Consider the following 16,890-nt stretch of genomic DNA (forward strand, 5'->3'; position numbering starts at 1 on the left):
ATTCTACTCTCTGTTTCTTTAAGTTCTATCATTTTAGCTTCCACATATAAGTGAGAATATGTGGTATTTGTGCATCTGGCTTATTTCAGTTAGCATAACGCCCTGCAGGTTCATCCCTGTTGTCACGAATGACAGGATTTCCCTCATTCTATGGCTGAATAGTACTCCTTTCTGTATATTTACCACATTTTTAATCTGTTCATCCATTGATGGGCACTTAAGTTGATTCCATATCTTGGCTATGGTGAATAATGGTGAAATGAACTTGGGAGTGCCAATTTCACTTCTTTTGGATATATACCCAGAATTAAATTGCTGGATCACGTGGTAGTTCTATTTTTAATTTTCTGAGGAACCTCCATACTGTATTCTGTAATGGCTATACTAATCACAATCCCAAAAACGTACAAGCTGCCCTTTTCTCCACAACATCACCAACACTTATCTCTTGTTTTTGGTAACAGCCATTCTGAAATGTGTGAGGAAATATCTTGTGATTTTGATCTGCATTTCCCTGATTAGTGATTTGAGCATTTCTTCAGACTCCAGTTGATCATTTGTATGTCCTCTTTTAAGAAATGACTATTCAAGTCCTTTGCCCGTTTTCAAATATCTTTTTTTTTTTTTTTTTTTTTTTTTTTTTTTTTTTTTTTTTTTTTTTTTTTTTTTTTGTGAGAAGGAGCCTCTGTTGCCAGGCTGGAGTGCAGTGGTGCTATCTTGGCTCACTGTGACCTCTGCCTCCCGGGTTCAAGCGATTCTTCTGCTTCAGCCTCCAGAGTAGCTGGGACTACAGGTGTGTGCCACCATGCCCAGCTAATTTTTGTGTTTTTAGTAGAGAAGGGATTTCACCATGTTGGCCAGGATGGTCTTGATCTGTTGACCTCGTGATCCACCTGCCTCAGCCTCCCAAAGTGCTGGGATTACAGGTCTGAGCCACCGCGCCTGGCCTCAAATTTCTTTGTTTCTTGCTATTGAGTTGTTTGAATTCTTTATATTTTTTGGATAGTAGCTTCTTGTCATATGTGTGGTTTGCAAATATTTTCTCCCATTCTGTAGGTTTTCTCTCCACTCTGTTCATTGTATCCTTTGCTGTGCAGAAGCTTCTCAGTTTGCTGTAATATCATTTGCCTATTTTTCCTTTTGTTGTGTGTGCTTTTAGGCCAAAATCCAAAATATCATTGCCCAGATCAGTGTCATGGAGCTTGAGCTCAGGAGTTTGAGACCAGCCTGGGCAACATAAATCACATCTCAAAAAAAAAAAAAAATTAAAAGCCATGTGTCACGTCATATGCCTGTAGTTCCAACTACTCAGGAGGCTGAGGCAGGAGGATCACTTGAGGCAGGGAGGTGTGGGCTGCAGTTAGCCATGATCATGCCACTGCATTCCAGTCTGGGTGGCAGAGACTGTCTCAAGAAAAAAAAAAATCATGTCATCTGCAAACGAACAACTCAATGTTTTTCTTTCCAATTTGGATGCCTTTTGTTTCTGTTGCCTAACTGTTCTAAGACCTCCAGTACTATACTGAACAGAAGTGGTGAGAGGGCATCCTTGTCTTGTTCTGGATCTTCTTTCTCTGTTGATTATGATGCTAGCTGTGACTCTGTCATATGTGGCTTTTATTGTGTAGTTGCACATTCTTTATATACCTAATTTGTTGAGTTTTCATCGCTAACAGATGTTGAATCTGTCAAATTCTTTTTTCTGCATATATTTAATGCTCACAGAGTCATATGGTTTGGATCTCTGTCTTTACCCAGACCTCATGTTCAATTGTATTCCCCAGTGTTGGAGATGGGGCCTTGTGGGAGGTGATTGGGTCGTGGGGACAGTTTCTCATGGTTTAACACCATCCCCCTTGGTGTTTTCATGGCAATAGCAAGTTATCATGAGATCATGTTTAAAAGTGTGTAGCATCTGCCCCCATCCCTCGTGTTCCAGCCATGTGAAGTGCCAGTTTCCCCTTTGCCTTCCACCTAATTGAAGCTGAGCAGATGCTACCATGCTTCCTGTACAACCTATGGAACCATGAGCCAATTAAACCTCTTTTCTTTGGAAATTAACCAGTCTCAGGCATTTCTTTGTAACAATTCAAGAATGAACTAGTGCCAAAAATTGGTACTGGGTGTGGGACACTGTTTTGAAGATACCTTAAAATATGGAAGCAGCTTTGGAACTGGGTAATAATCAAAGGCTGTAAGGGTTTGGAAGGCTCAGGAGACAGGAAGATTAGGAAAAAAATTTGAACTTCCCAAAGACTTGTTAAATTGTTGTGACCAAAATGCAGATAGATAGTGATATGGACAATGAAGTCCAGGCTGAGTAGGTTTCATATGGAGATAAAAATCTTCTTGGGAACTGGAGTAAAAGTCACTCTCTTATGCTTCAACAAAGGGACTGGTGGCATTGTGCTCCTGCTCTAAGAATCGGTGGAATATTGAACTTGAGAAAGGTGATTTAAGGTATCTTGTGGAAGAAATTTCTAAGCAGTAAAGCATTCAAGATTTGACCTGGATACTTCTAAAAGTCTATGCTCGTATGCCTGAGTAAAAAAAATGACCTGAAACTGGAACTTATATTTAAAAGAGAAGCAGAGCTTAAACATTTGGAAACTTTGCAGTCTGGCCATGCAGTAGATAAGAAAAATCCATTTTCAGGGGAAGGTATTACAAGCAGGTTGCAGAAATTTGCCCAAGTAAAGAGGAGTCAGTTGCTAATTGACATGGCAATGTGAAAATGGCCTCAGAAGCATTTCAGAGACCACTGTGACAGTCCCTCTCATCATAGGCCTGGAGGCCTAGGAAAACTGGATGGGTTTATGGGCCAGGCTCAGCACCCTGCTGCTCTGTGCAGCCTCAAGACATGATGCCCTGAACTTTGGCCACTCCAGCTCCAGCCATGGCTAAGAGTGGTCAAGGTACAACTTGGGCTGCTGCTTCTAAGGGTGCAAACTGTAAGCCTTGGCAACTTCCACATGGTGTTAAGCCTGCAGGTGCACAGTGAGGCTTAGGAACCTCTGCCTAGATTTCAGGAAAATGTATACAAAACCCAGAGAAACCTTAACTAGGATGGTGTGGTGGGAAGATGTGGGGTTAGAGCCTCCATATAAAGTCCCCAGTGGGGCACTGCCTAGTGGAGCTGTGAGAAGAGGGCTGCCATCCTCCAGACCCCAGAATGGTAGATCCACCTGTTACCAGAAAGGGGTCTGAATCCAGACCCTAAGAGAGGTTCTTGGGTCTCATGAAGGGAATAATTTGGAGCAAGTCCACAGTGCAAAATGGAAGCAACTTTATTAAAGTAAAGGAGTGAATGAATAGTGACTCCATAGACAGAGTAGGGCATTTCCAAAAGTAAGAAAAGCATCCATCCTAGGTACAAGGCATATTTAAAACTAGAAGGGCTTTTGCTCTCAAAGTATCAAGACATTCCTGGGTCTGTTAAGTCCTGAGTCTGTTTAGGAAACATTATTAATCTGTTCCCTCAATTGTAAACATCTTGAGGCTAGGAATGCTTAACCTCCTGGGAATGCAGCCCAATAGGACCCAGCTTCATTTTTCTCAGCCGTTGTTCAAAATGCAGTTGCTCTGGTTTGAATGCTTCTTACATATTTCCCCTCTCCCTTTTACAAGAGGACCTTCAATCCTAAGGGTTGCAGAAGGATGAAGGTCCGTCTTCTGTAACTTCTTCATGCTGAACAGGGGCGATGATATTTCCACATAACTATTAGGGTCTCTTGTATTCAGAGTAGAGAGGAGCTCAGTCAGAAAGCATTGGTACATGAAGCATCATTTGTAGTTCTGAGTTCCAGCAAAAGGTGAAACCTGGAAGATTAATAAGTGTCCAATTTAAGAAAGTATTGAGTAAGCTTATCTTGTGTTCCTATACAAAGAGTACAACCATAATATATTCAACAACATCAAAGAAAAATAAGTAAAATTATCCCAGCTAAACTAACAGGAAGGCTTTCCAAAGACTGGGCAGTTGTCGGGACCAAGCCGACATGGAGTTGGCTGACAGGGCATCAATGGCAGAGATACGAGTGTCTAAAGCTTTCTTAACCCGGGTAATATTATATGAATAGTCTCTAACATGCTGCAACATTTGATTTTGATCAAAGCACAAGTTCCCTCTTGAACTTCTGTTAAAATGGCTTTGCCATTCGGTTTGGTAAGGCCACCTGCCTAATCTGAGAGGTGTCCTCAGGAGGGTAAGGGCATGGTGCGTATTACTCAAAGCTGCAGCCGTGTGCTCGGCCAAGGCCTCAACTTGCAGCTCAACATTGATCGTGGCTGCCTGTGAAGAAGGTATAGCCGTCTAATAGAAGCAGATGGCTTCTATAATGAGTCTTTACAGTTTTCCAGTTAGATGGAGGACAGTCTAATTTGGTGAGGATACATCCCAGAGGATAAAGACGACCCCACATACATCTTCCTGTCCACTTATAATGTAAGTATGACCAGCTGAGTTCCACAAGCCCATAACCACCTCAAAAAAGAAGAGGCACCAGTTTTTTGTGAGTTACGTTGCCATCTCACCCACATTTTGTCTGTTAAAAGAAGGGTCTTACTCAAATTTGTGGAAAATCAGCAGCTAATAAATTATTTAAGCTGTGGTCTATGCCTCCTCTGCCTTGTACTAAAAGAGAAAGCTGAGACCTTTGGAGAGGAATCTGTATTATATGGGGAGTCTCAAAACCCCAATTTTACAGTACACTAAATACCATTTCTTCGGGTCTGCTCCTTTGGAGGTGCTCCATTTGGTATGGGCACAGTATGACACCCAAGGCTGGAGCATCAAAACCACTTCTGTGGGGTCTGCTAAAACCACGGGGTGACTGCTTGAGAAACTTAGCTCAATGAGATGCCTGGATGGACTGCATGTTTTCTCCGCAGCTCTCTGTAAACATCTCTCTTGGCTGGCTTTTGAAAATATCAGGTGGCTGTGAGTTTGAGGTGATGATACTCCCTCTTCAGCAGACCCTGTGTTGTGGCCACATGTCAGGTACTCTTTGCATCTGGTGAAGGCAGGATCAGGATTGGAATATATGGTAAACAAAGGCTGAATCTAGACACATGCACATCTAAAGGCTTTTCCAGTTCTGTACAAGTGAGCCTCAACAGTGTGTTACAACAAAATTTTCCTCCCAACATTAATTTGTGATCTTCTCCAATACATGTACAAACAGTGGATTGACTATTTGTCCATCTTTGACACTTACAGTGTTCCACCAAGAAAGACACCTTCCAAAGCAAGAAACTGTTTGTCAGACAAAATTCAATAGAATGTCTGAGCGTGATCCACGTGGCAGAGGTTTACTTCCTGAAGAATGGACTTCACCTTTTAATATCACTTCACACTGAGGTCCAAATGGCTGCACAAATATTTTTTAGATCCTAACAGAGAAAGAAATCTGAGTTGAAGATTCTGAATTCAATTCTTTGGTCAACCATTTCTTATACTTCCTTTGTCCAAAAGACTTAGCGGGCTGCTGAGGATATAATGGTATTCCCACCCTTAGAGCTTGAACTCCAGAGAAGAACATAGGCAAGGAGAGAGACGATCACAGTGCCATCTGCACAGGAGGTGTGAGCGGCCATGGTGCTACAAGCATGCTATTCATAGGAAATCTGGGAAGAGTGGAGGAAAGCTTCCCAGAAGAAGCCAGCCCGGGAAGCTGAGGACAAGCATTCCAGGCACAAGCATTCACACTGGTGCAGGCAGGACTCTTCTCTTCTTCCCTAAGATCCTAATAGCAGACTGAGAACAAGAAAGAGTTCTATAAGCCAGGTAGGGGGATAAGCCATGTGTGTCTCAGAGGAGAGTGCCCTTTAAGCAAGGGTCACACAAGCAAGCTTGGTACTCTTGACAGGGGAGCTCTGGCTGTAGGTTGATATTCACTTAGGATTTGGAAGCCCAGAATTCATGGGCCCAAAAAAGAAATGAAGAAATATAGCTCAACAGCTGACAAAATCAACTAGTAGTTTCTGGGAGAATAAGAAAAGTGAATGCAAAAAATCAAAATTGTTGTTTCATTGTTTACTTTTGTCAGAATATACTTAAAAATAATGATTTCTTAATATCTATTCAGCTGGTTTCAAAGGAGAGTCTCAGTAACAAAAAGAAAATCTGAAGCTAAATGAAAGAGTTTTCACAGATTCATAGCATCTATCAGCAAAAGTAAGATGTGGACTTTGTCATTCAGATGGTGGATTTTGAAGCACATCCAAGTGAGCGGCTGTTTTGAGAGATGAGTAAAACCTTGTCATTGGAAACACATTTATGTTACCTTTCCTCCCAAACTTTGGGATCCTTTGGAGAAAAAGAAACTATAACCTCATGTTCTTCTCCAGGTTTAACAAATAGATTCTCTGGATCCACTGAAAAGGGACTTCCTCACTCTGGGACCTAAACAGTGACAGAATCATAATTAAATGCTGACTTACAAAAACACAGCTTTCATTGAGTGACTCCTGCCTTAGGTTTCTTTGTCATTTACCAGGAGAGGTTATTTTTCCCTTTCTCCCAGTCCATCACAGTCTCAACTCATCCTGTTCTCTTGGAAAGCACCTCTTTTCCTTCTTTTTCTTCCATAACAAGCCTGATGTCCCACAAACTGCACCCCCAATTTCCTGTCACTAACGCACTCTCACTCACCTTCAGGCCTCAGAAAACAGGTCAAAGTGTGTGGGTGACTCTTCCCCAATTCCAGCGACAGACTGACATGCACATTTTTCAGAAATCAATCTAGAACTTGCTTTTCACATTCAAGACATTGGAGTCTACACTGACAGCACCATAGCATATACTTCACACTAGAGAAACAGCCAGTGTTTAAAACTCTCTGCAATTCCATCGTCTGGTCCTCAGGACACCAGGACATCCTGAAGGGGTAGGTGGCACCAGGGCCCTCAGAAGGCAGGGAACCCTCACAGTCTCAGGAAAGACTACTTTATGGTGCTCTGACAATAATTCATTCATTGGTATCTAAATAAACTACAATGTTCCCAGCGTTTCTCAGAGGTAAGGGCTGTTTTGTGGATGGAGCCACAATGGCCACCAAATGTATCATCTAGAAGATGGAGCGAGACAGACCTTTCAACAATCTGTCACCATGAGAGCGACATTAGTCTGAAAGCAAGACAATGAAGGCAGAGGGGAGGACTGAGGGTACCTGTAAGTCTCTGGGAGCAGGACTTGCAGCTGTTTCTGTTCTTTCTTGGAGATCAACACTGCTAAGAACTGGTGTAGGGTTTGCGCTGTCAACTCCTACGTCAACTCTTGCCACGAAGTCTTCTCCTGAGTCCTGAATCTCTAAAATTCAAAAGGTTATTCTTTCAGTTCAGAGACCAGACACTTATTGAATTGTACACACCATCACTAGTCCAACACAATGTCCTTTGGGGCCACAGAAAAATGTAGGCAAGATTTTTTAAAGAATTCAAAGACGAATGGAAATGAATGGAGAAGCAGAAAAAGCAAGAGCACAATGGTAATGTGGTACCATTATCCAACTGGTAAATGAAATGCGATCAATTTAGAGAAAGTATCCCAATAGGTCCTCAGTGGTACTTGCTGTGGTCATGCACATTTACCTAGGTTTGACCCAAAACAGCAGGCATCTGCCTCATTGTCAGAACAATAGAAGATACTTGACAGATGACTGGAAGCATTCACATTTACTGACAGAGAAAATCAGTCTCAAATTTGTAGTCTACTTAGGAGAGAAAAGCAATTCCCAGAAAACACATACATGATACCTGAAGAGCTGAGTTGCTTCTTTGGACTCTGCAAAAGAACCGAAATTATCAGAAATTCTGGACCTTATGAGATAAAAATAAAAAATTAATGTATACTAGTGTTAAGATTGAAATCTGAAGGAATGAAAAGCAGTTTGGAAAAACTTGTCTTTTTTTTTTTTAATGGAAAGTGCATCTTTTCCTACCTGTCCCTCATAACAGGCAGGTGTCATGTGGTTGACCATAGAGGGGCCTGCCAGCCAAGGGACCACATCAGTGCAGGGAGCAGCTCCCACAGGGGCTCAGCTGGGATCCGTGGAAAGAATCAGACCTTGCCAGGCCAGGGCACTCTGTTCAGAAAGAGAAGACTCGGTTTCAGTAAAGCCAATAGTGTAATGTGAAATTTGTGAGCAAAATTCTTACCAGAAATATTTTATTTCATAAGATCAATGTAGTCTGTGATTTTTTTTTTATTCTGCATTCATACTCACAGCATTAACAATCAGCTTTATTCACAACATGGCATGTGTCCAGTTCATCAATTTTAGTGGCAGAGACTTCCAGCCTCCACCCCTGCAGTCAACAAAATGAAGAATGTCTTTCTGTTCTGCTTCTGTCTAATTACAAAAAAAGAAAACTGATTTATGAAAAGCAATATATTAATAAATAGCACTTGTGTTCACAGCACTGCCATTTCTAGCAACAAATTAAAAGTCGGGATTAAAGAAAATTTACCTAAGTTTTCCTGGGTTGTTTTCTAATTGCTTATTTTCTACAAAGATAAATGTTAAATTCTCCTTTTGAAGTTATCTACATGCCCATATAAGCCACAGAATTAAGCTGCTGCTACTTGGAAAAGGCTATTCGATCTTCACATGAACTGAAGATTGTACAAAATATATAAACCTCCTTTCTCTTATTAAGAAGTTATAAAAATGAGTTTCAGTAATTAGAATCATGACTTCTCAATTCGTTTCAAAAATATCATTAATATCTTGGCATCTTCAGCCAATCTAATCATCCTAAATGATATCAAAGACATACCCACAGTTTACAATTGCCTGTGGTCATGATACACTCATTTCCTCAAACATGGGAGACCAACATCACTCACACCCTTCAGAATACACTTGAAAATGATTTCTTAATTTCCATTCAACTGGTTTCAAAGGAGATTTTTAATCATAAAAAGAAGAAAATCTGAAGCTAAATAGAAAAGCTTACACAGAGCCCTATCATCCATTAGGTAAAGTTAGACGTGGACTTTGTCATTCAGACTGTGGATTTCGAAGCACATCTAAGCGAATGGCTGTTTCGAGACATGAGTGAAACCTTGTCATTGTAAACATGTTTATGTTACCTTTTTTCCCAGGCTTCAGAATCCTTTGAAGAAATGAAACTATGACATCATGCTCTTCTCCAGGTTTAAGGAATAGATTCTCTGGTTCTTCTGAAAAGGATTTCCTCATTCTGGAACCTAAACAGTGACAGAATCATAATTGAATGCCAACTTACAGAAACGCAGCTTTCCCTCACTCCTGACTTAGGTGCCTTTCTCATTTACTAGGACAGGTTATTTGTCCCTTCCTCCTAGTTCTCCAGAGTCTCAGCTCGTCCTATTCTCCCAGGAAGCATCTCTTTTCCCTCTTCATCTTCCCTAACAAACCTGATCTTCCACCCACAGAAACCCCAATTTCCACTCACTCTAGCGAGCCTGTGAGTCTCCTGAGATTCAATTCAGCATGTAGCAGCATTTAATAATGCTTGTGTCTGTTCATACTGTGGGGGAAGAAAAACATTATTGCAACTCCTCATATTTCAACATATTTAGGCATTATTGTATCTATTATGGTGAGCTGTGATCAGTGATCTTTGATGTAACCATTGTAACTGTTTGGGGGCACTATGAACTGAATCATATAAGAAGGTAGACAAAATGATAAATCTCATGTGTGTTCTGACTGATTCAATGGCCATTTCTCTCTCTCCCTCTCATTGGGCCTCTACTTCCTGAGACACAATAATATTAACATTGGGCCAATGTTACATTTATTGTAAAGATCTTTTACTTTTTTGGTTAATTCCAGGGTATCAAATTTCATTCATGGCTACTGTAAATGGAATTTCTTTTTAAATTGCATCTTCAGCTTGTGCACTGTTGACATGTAGAAATGCTACTGACTTTTTATGTGGATTGTGCCCATTCTGGGCCAATCCCAGAATGGATTCTAAGTGCTCAAGTAAGAGAAAGAGTTGCATGTCTCTCCTTTTAAATCAAAAGTTAGAAATAATTAAGCTTAGTGATGGAGAAAAGTCTAAGTCAAAAGCTAGGCTTCTTGCACCAAATAGCTAGCAAGTAGTGAATGCAAAGAAAAGGTTTTTCAAGGAAATTAAAACTGCTCCTCCAGTGAGAACACATAAGAAGTTTTTCAAGGAAATTAAAAATGCTTCTCCCGTGAACACATAGCAAGAAAGTGAAACAGCCTTATCATGAATAGGGAGAAGTTTTAGTGCCTTGGATAAAAAGTCAAATCAGCCACAACATTTTTTAAGCCAAAGCCTAATTCAGAGCAAGGTCCTGACTCTTTTCAATTGTGTGAAGCCTCTGAGTGGTCAGAAAATTGCAGAAAAAAGTTTAAAGTTAGCAGAGGTTGGTTCATGTGTTTTAAGAAAAGAAGCCACCCATATAAAAGTGAAAAGTGGGCAAGGCATGGCATTTGTAACCCTAGCACTTTGGGAAGCCAAGACAGATGGATGGCCTGAGCTCAGGAGTTTGAGAGCATTGCAGGCAAAACGGTGAAACCCTGTCTCTACTAAAATACAAAAAAATTAACTGGGTGTGGCTGCATGTGCCTGTAGTCCCAGCTACTTGGGAGGCTGAGGCCGGAGAATCACTTGAACCTGGGAGGCAGAGGTTGCAGTCAGCCGAGATCGCACCATAGCACTCCAGCCTTGGCGACAGAGTGAGACTCTGTCTCAAAAACAAACAAACAAAAAAAGTGAAAAGTGAAGCCGCAAGTGCTAATGTAGAAGCTGCAGCAAGTTATCCAAAATATCTACCTAAGATTATTGATGAAAGTGACCATATTCAACTTCACATTTTAATGCAGAATATCACTCTGATATGTAAACCAAAGACACATGAAAAAAAGAAAACTATAGGCAAATATCTCTGATAAATATTAATGTAAAAATTCTTGACAAAATAGTGGCAAACCAAATTCAAACATAAAGAAGACCACTCATCATGACCAAATGAATTTATCCCAGTGATAATGCTATGTTTTGTGCTGTGGTTATGTCATAGAATGTTTCCACATTTGCAAGTCAGTCAATGTGGTTATATCATAAGAGAATGAAGAAATAAAATTATATGATCATTTTATTTGATGTTAATAAGGGTTTGATAAAAATTGACATGTTGGTTGATCATGGTGGCTCATGCCTGTAATCCTGGCACTTTGGGAGGACGAGGTGGACAGATCACGAGGTCAAGAGATCGAGACCATCCTGGCCAACATGGTGAAACCCAGTCTCTACTAAAAGTACAAAAATTAGCTGGGTGTGTGGCATGCACCTGTAGTCCCAGCTACTCAGGAGGCTGAGGCAGGAAAATTGCTTGAACCCAGGAGTCGGAGGTTGCAGTGAGTCCAGATCGTGCTGCTGCACTCCAGTCTGGCAAAAGAGCGAGACTCCGTCTCAAAAACAACGGCATGTTTTTATTTTTTAAAAACTCTCAAGAAACTGGATATAAAGGGAACACACCTTAACATGATAAAAGCCATATATGACAGACCCAAAGCTAGTATCATACTGAAAAATAAAATACTAAAATCATTTCTTCTGAGATCCAGTAACATAAAAAATGCCCACTTTTGCCACAGTTTACCCAATATAGCGCTGGAAGTCCTAACTAGAACAATCAGATAAGAGAAAGAAATAAGGGCATACAAATTGGATACAAAAAAAATTATCCTTGTTTCCAGTTGATATAATCTTATATTTGGATAAAGACTTTAAAGTTGATAAATTCAGTAAAGTTGCAGGACACAATATCAACATAAAAAGTCAGTAGCATTTCTACATGTCAACAGTGCACAAGCTGAAGATGACATTTAAAAAGAAATTCCATTTACAGTAGCCATGAACAAAATTTGGTACCCCAGAATTAAGTTAACCAAAAAAGTAAAAGATCTTTACAATAAACACTATAAAACACTGATGAAATAAATTAATGAAGACGCAAGAAAAGTACAGTATTCTATGTTTATGGATTAAAATAATCAATATTGTTAAAATGTTTATACTACTTAAAGCCATCTACAGATGAGAGTGCTTTAGTGTGGATAGAGATGGCAACTCCTGATAAAGGTCGTAAACTCCTGTGCAGACCAAACAAAAGCTCATCAATTGGTGGCTCTGACCCAGGTGACTTTCAGTGTTTCATAGAATCAGTAACCCAAGAGCAGTTAGTTAAAGCTGAAAAGACATTTTCAGTCACTGTTGGTCCATTCTTTTTGTGCTGTCAATTATTTTAGTAGCCTACTCATTGTTAAGGGAGGAATTAGCACCTTAGTCTACTGGGACAGTCAAACCCATGACATCCATTACTAGACAGATAAGATTAACAACAGTATATTAGTTACATATACTCAGTCAAAAGGAGAAAAGTATTATAAGCTATGTAGGTCTACCCAAGGATTGCAATTCAAAGCAAAGAGAATAAACAAAAGGTGTTAGGGGAAGGCTTTGTAGTATCAAGAGGGTGAGATATTCCTTGATTCTCAAAGGAAGATGTGACTGTGAACTGGCTGGGTGCTGAAACATGTCATACTACCAACTGTAAAGACTACAGTAACATAGTATAGTACTACATTGCTGTAATGTACTATTTACCACAACACTAACTAGAGAAAATTGTCACTTAATATTGTTGATAGATTCTTGAAAACTGTGACTTTAAATCAAACAATGTACTACAAAATAAAGTGAATTTTGCCACAGGCTGATTGACATACAAAAATACAGTTCCTATGTCATACAGCATTTTGTTTCAAGTCACAGTTCTTAAGAAGCTATCAGTGATATTGAGAACATTCTGTACGTATATTTTAGTAACATGTATTATTACATAGTTGTATATAATAAACACTACTTGAGAACAAAATTACACCTTATACAACATATTACACTCACTGACCATCTCAGTCAATGACATACCACATATAAGACTGTATAGATGAGGTGTGTAGGAGGCAAAACTGTAGTTTTCTGAGTAAACTGCATGATGTTTCTACCTTGACAAAATTGTGTGAGAATGCATTTTTAGAACATATCTCAAGTTAAAGGATACATGACTATATATATATATACATACTTATTCACACATGTATGTGCACTGTATATACACTAGATAATAATGTACCATATACTGTATTGGGATACACAAATCTTATAATATACATGCAAAAATCTCCACAAAATATTAGACAAATCCAGCTACCAATATATAAAAAGACTTTATTACCAAGATTTAACCAAGAAAAGAATATTTGTGTCAAATCTGAAAGTCAATTAATAGAATTAACTTATCCTTTTCTTTTTTTTTTTTAAACAGAGTTTCCCTCCGTTGCTCAGGCTGGAGTGCAAGTGGCATGATATCATCTCACTGCAAGCTCCACCTCCTGGGTTTAAGCAATTCTCAAGTCTTACCCTCGCAAGTAGCTGTGATTACAGACATGCACCACCATGCCTGGCTAACTATTTTGTATTTTTAGTAGAGTCGGGGTTTTGCTATGTTGGCCAGGCTGGCCTTGAATACCTGATCTCAAAAAATCCACCAACCTCAGTCTACCAAAGTGCTGGGATTACAGGTGTGAGCCACTACACCCAGCCAGAATAACTTTCAATAACCAAGAATCATCCCAATAGAAAACCATTTGAAAAAGTTCAACAATCCTTAAAAATAAAATATGAAATAATAATAAGAAAAAAAAATTCTCAACTGAGAAAATCAACTGAAAAAAAAATTAAATCCCTTTTTCCACATTGCTTACATTAATTGGGTTTCTATTCAGTATGAGTTATTTTATGTTTTGGAAGAGAACTATAAAATCTGAAGGCTTTACCACATTTCTTACATTCATGGGTTTTTCGATAATATGAGCCCTTTTATGTTGTTGACAATAACTGGAAGATTTGAAGGCTTTCCCACAATCTTTAAACTCATAGGGTTTCTCTCCTGTGTGAGTTCTTTCATGGCTATGAAGATGACTGGCATAGCTAAAGGCTTTTCTACAATCCTTACATTCATAGGGTTTCTCTCCAATATTACTTCTGTCTTGTTCTCTAAGGGAACTATTACATCCGAAGGCTTTACTGCATTTTTTACATTCATAGGGTTTTTCTCCAGTGTAAGTCCTCTCATGATATAGAAGGTAAGAGGAATAACTGAAACCATGACCACATTTCTTACATTTAAAAGATTTCTCTCCAGTACGAGTTTTTTTCATGTTTTTGAAGGGAGCTGGAATAACTGAAGACTTTTCCACATTTTGCACATGCATAGGATATTTCAGCAATGTGAGTTTTTTTATGTGTTTGAAAGAAACTGAGGGAATAAAATGCTATCCCACATTCATTACATTCATATGTTCTTCCAGTATGAGTTCTTTCATGTTTAGAGTGGTTACTGGGAAAACTTAAGGGTTTACCACATTGTCTACATTCATAAGGTTTTTCTCCAGTTGGAGTTCTTTCATGGTTCCAAAGGTAACTGAAATATCTGCAGGCCTTACCACATACCTTACATTTATAGAGTTTTGTCCCAGTGTGAGTTCTTCTGTTTCTCAAAAGAATCCAAGTAACTGAAGGCTCTACCACATTGTTTATATTTATAGGCTTTCTTTTTAGTGTGATTTCTGTGATGTGTATAAAAAACATTGGGAAAATCAAAGGCTTTTCCACATACTGTACATTTATAAGGTCCATTTCTAGTGTGCATTTCCATGTGTCCTCGAACACACGTGAGAGAAATGATGGCTTTCTGACATCATTTAGGTCTATCTGGCTTCTTTCCATTTTCTTCACATTCATATGGCTCGTGTCCAGAGTGAGATATGAGGTGCCTAGTAAGGAATAAATAACAAATAAAGATTTTCCCACACAGACTACATTCACATGGATTTACTTCAGTAGGAATTATCTTGTTCAGATTAAAATTTAGGATCTGACTGAAAGTTTCTCCACACTGACAATTTTCTTCACCTTTACATTCTCTGCCATGTGATATCTGTAAGCATATTGTTAATGATTGGTGTTTTAATAATTTTCTATTGATAAATAGGTTTTGAATTTACATTGCTACCCTTACCAGCAAAACTATACATTTCTTTTGCAATATCTGAATTGCTTGAAATTGAATAGATTGATTACACTAAAATACAAGTCTCCATAACTATTATCATAACTATAATATTTACATATGCAATTTGTTACTGCTGTTTCAAAGTGAACTATTTTGTAATCACTAAATATCTATGCTACATTAAAGTACTTATTATTGGCATTCTTTTTCTAAAAATAAATAAATTTAAAGTTGTGCTTGTTTGTTTTGTTTGCTTGCCTTTAAATATTTATTATATGCTAAGATTCTCTCAAGGGACATTTCTTCCTCTTCTGGGTGCAAATTACCTTAGATTACTTCCAGAATTTTTGAGTTGATCTTCAATGTTCTGGCATTTCCATTTGTTTTCTAGACTGCAAACACATAAAACTTATTATAAATTATATGTGTTTTTTAGAAATACTAAATTCTAAGTTTATTGTATATTACACTCATGTCTGATTTGTTTACCAAAGTATTTCCTTTCCACATGAAATCATGAAACAGTGTTGATGACCAAAAATACTTGTTCTTTCATTAAAAAAGTAAAGAAAGTAAAGAAAATTCATTCTTACCTGTAGAAGCCAGCTTCCTGAACGTTTCCCACATTACATTTCTGTAGATTTTTCTAAGAATCCAACAAAGCCCACTCCTTCTTGGTAAAGTTCACAGCTAAATCCTGAAAGGTGTCTGAGTCCTAAACATTACACATACATGTAGAGGAAGATTATTGAGACTGACAATGCTGGAAAGCTACACTTAGTAAGACATTCATGAATTCTTGTGATCTCCAAACATTTATTCTGTGATTTGGTTGTCAGAACTCTATTGTCTGTTCACACTTACTTTATCCCACACAGCAGATGCTAAAATTCATCTGTTTAGAATGGCAACAGTAGAGTAGGAACAACATTCTTGGTGAGTCCAGAGAGCAAGATGTGCTGTTAGGTCACCAATTTCTATTTGTAGAGTGGATATCCAGTACCTGCCTTAACAATGTTCTACTACCTGGTGTGCATAAGAAAGTTAGTATTAGTCTTAAGACTACTTATCCTTAGAAATGCCTACTCACAAGGTTTGCCCTTTGATGGTATCAGAGAACTTTGATTTATTTTTTTTTGAGAAGGAGTCTCACTCTGTCCCCCAGGCTGGAGTGCAGTGGTGTGATATTGGCTCACTGCAAGCTCTGCCCCACCAGGTTCACGCCATTCTCCTGCCTCAGCCTCCCAAGTAGCTGGGACTACAGGCGCCCGCCACCACACCCGGCTACTTTTTTTTGTATTTTTAGTAGAGACGGGGTTTCCCCGTGTTAGCCAGGATGGTCTTGATTTCCTGATGTCATGATCCTCCATCTCAGCCTCCCAAAGTGCTGGGATTACAGGCGTGAGCCACCACGCCCAACCGAGAACTCTGATTTTTGAAGAGATCCCATCAACCTAAGTTATAAGAGTGGATCACTTAACAATTTATGCAAAGAATATGGTATTTGCTGAACTCCTGTTTTCTTCTGTGAGTCTTTTATTTTCTTTCACTCTTGCAGCAATGCCTAGAGAATCAGGCCCCCAAAAACATTCCGAGCACTGCATCTGTAATGAGCTTTCTTGGTAGACAATATTTTTCACATGTTGTCACAGCTTATTAGTTGGAGAATTTAGCTCATCCATGAGATTATACCAATAAATAATATTTGAAAGTTTCTAAGTGGCTTACTCCAGATCAACTTTAGTCAAGTGGTAAATAAAACTAATCATCAATATTTAATGATCCAAACA

The 16,890-nt window shown here is 38.9% G+C and overlaps 1 long non-coding RNA gene across 9 annotated transcripts in view; it reads right to left on the bottom strand.

Annotated features, from left to right (window-relative positions):
• Window positions 1-610: 610 nt before the first annotated feature.
• LOC129015541 (uncharacterized) overlaps window positions 611-16,890 on the bottom strand; it is a 38,695-nt gene continuing 22,415 nt past the window's right edge. Inside the window, exons 2-13 of one of the 9 annotated variants that reach the window (XR_010124397.1) lie at window positions 15,694-15,815; window positions 15,427-15,492; window positions 14,539-14,861; window positions 9,439-9,513; window positions 9,095-9,211; window positions 8,226-8,351; window positions 7,941-8,084; window positions 7,170-7,309; window positions 6,285-6,403; window positions 5,217-5,391; window positions 4,719-5,012; window positions 611-3,819 (exon numbers count right to left, since the gene is read on the bottom strand). This is a non-coding gene — a long non-coding RNA (uncharacterized LOC129015541). Of the gene's footprint in view, window positions 5,013-5,216; window positions 5,392-6,284; window positions 6,404-7,169; window positions 8,085-8,225; window positions 8,352-9,094; window positions 9,212-9,438; window positions 9,514-14,538; window positions 14,862-15,426; window positions 15,493-15,693; window positions 15,816-16,890 lie in introns of all 9 variants that reach the window. The other 8 variants (XR_010124404.1, XR_010124403.1, XR_010124400.1 and 5 more) reach the window with 8 other exon arrangements.

This window comes from Pongo pygmaeus, chromosome 18 (genome assembly GCF_028885625.2).
Source record: "Pongo pygmaeus isolate AG05252 chromosome 18, NHGRI_mPonPyg2-v2.0_pri, whole genome shotgun sequence".
NCBI classification, from domain to species: domain Eukaryota; kingdom Metazoa; phylum Chordata; class Mammalia; order Primates; family Hominidae; genus Pongo; species Pongo pygmaeus.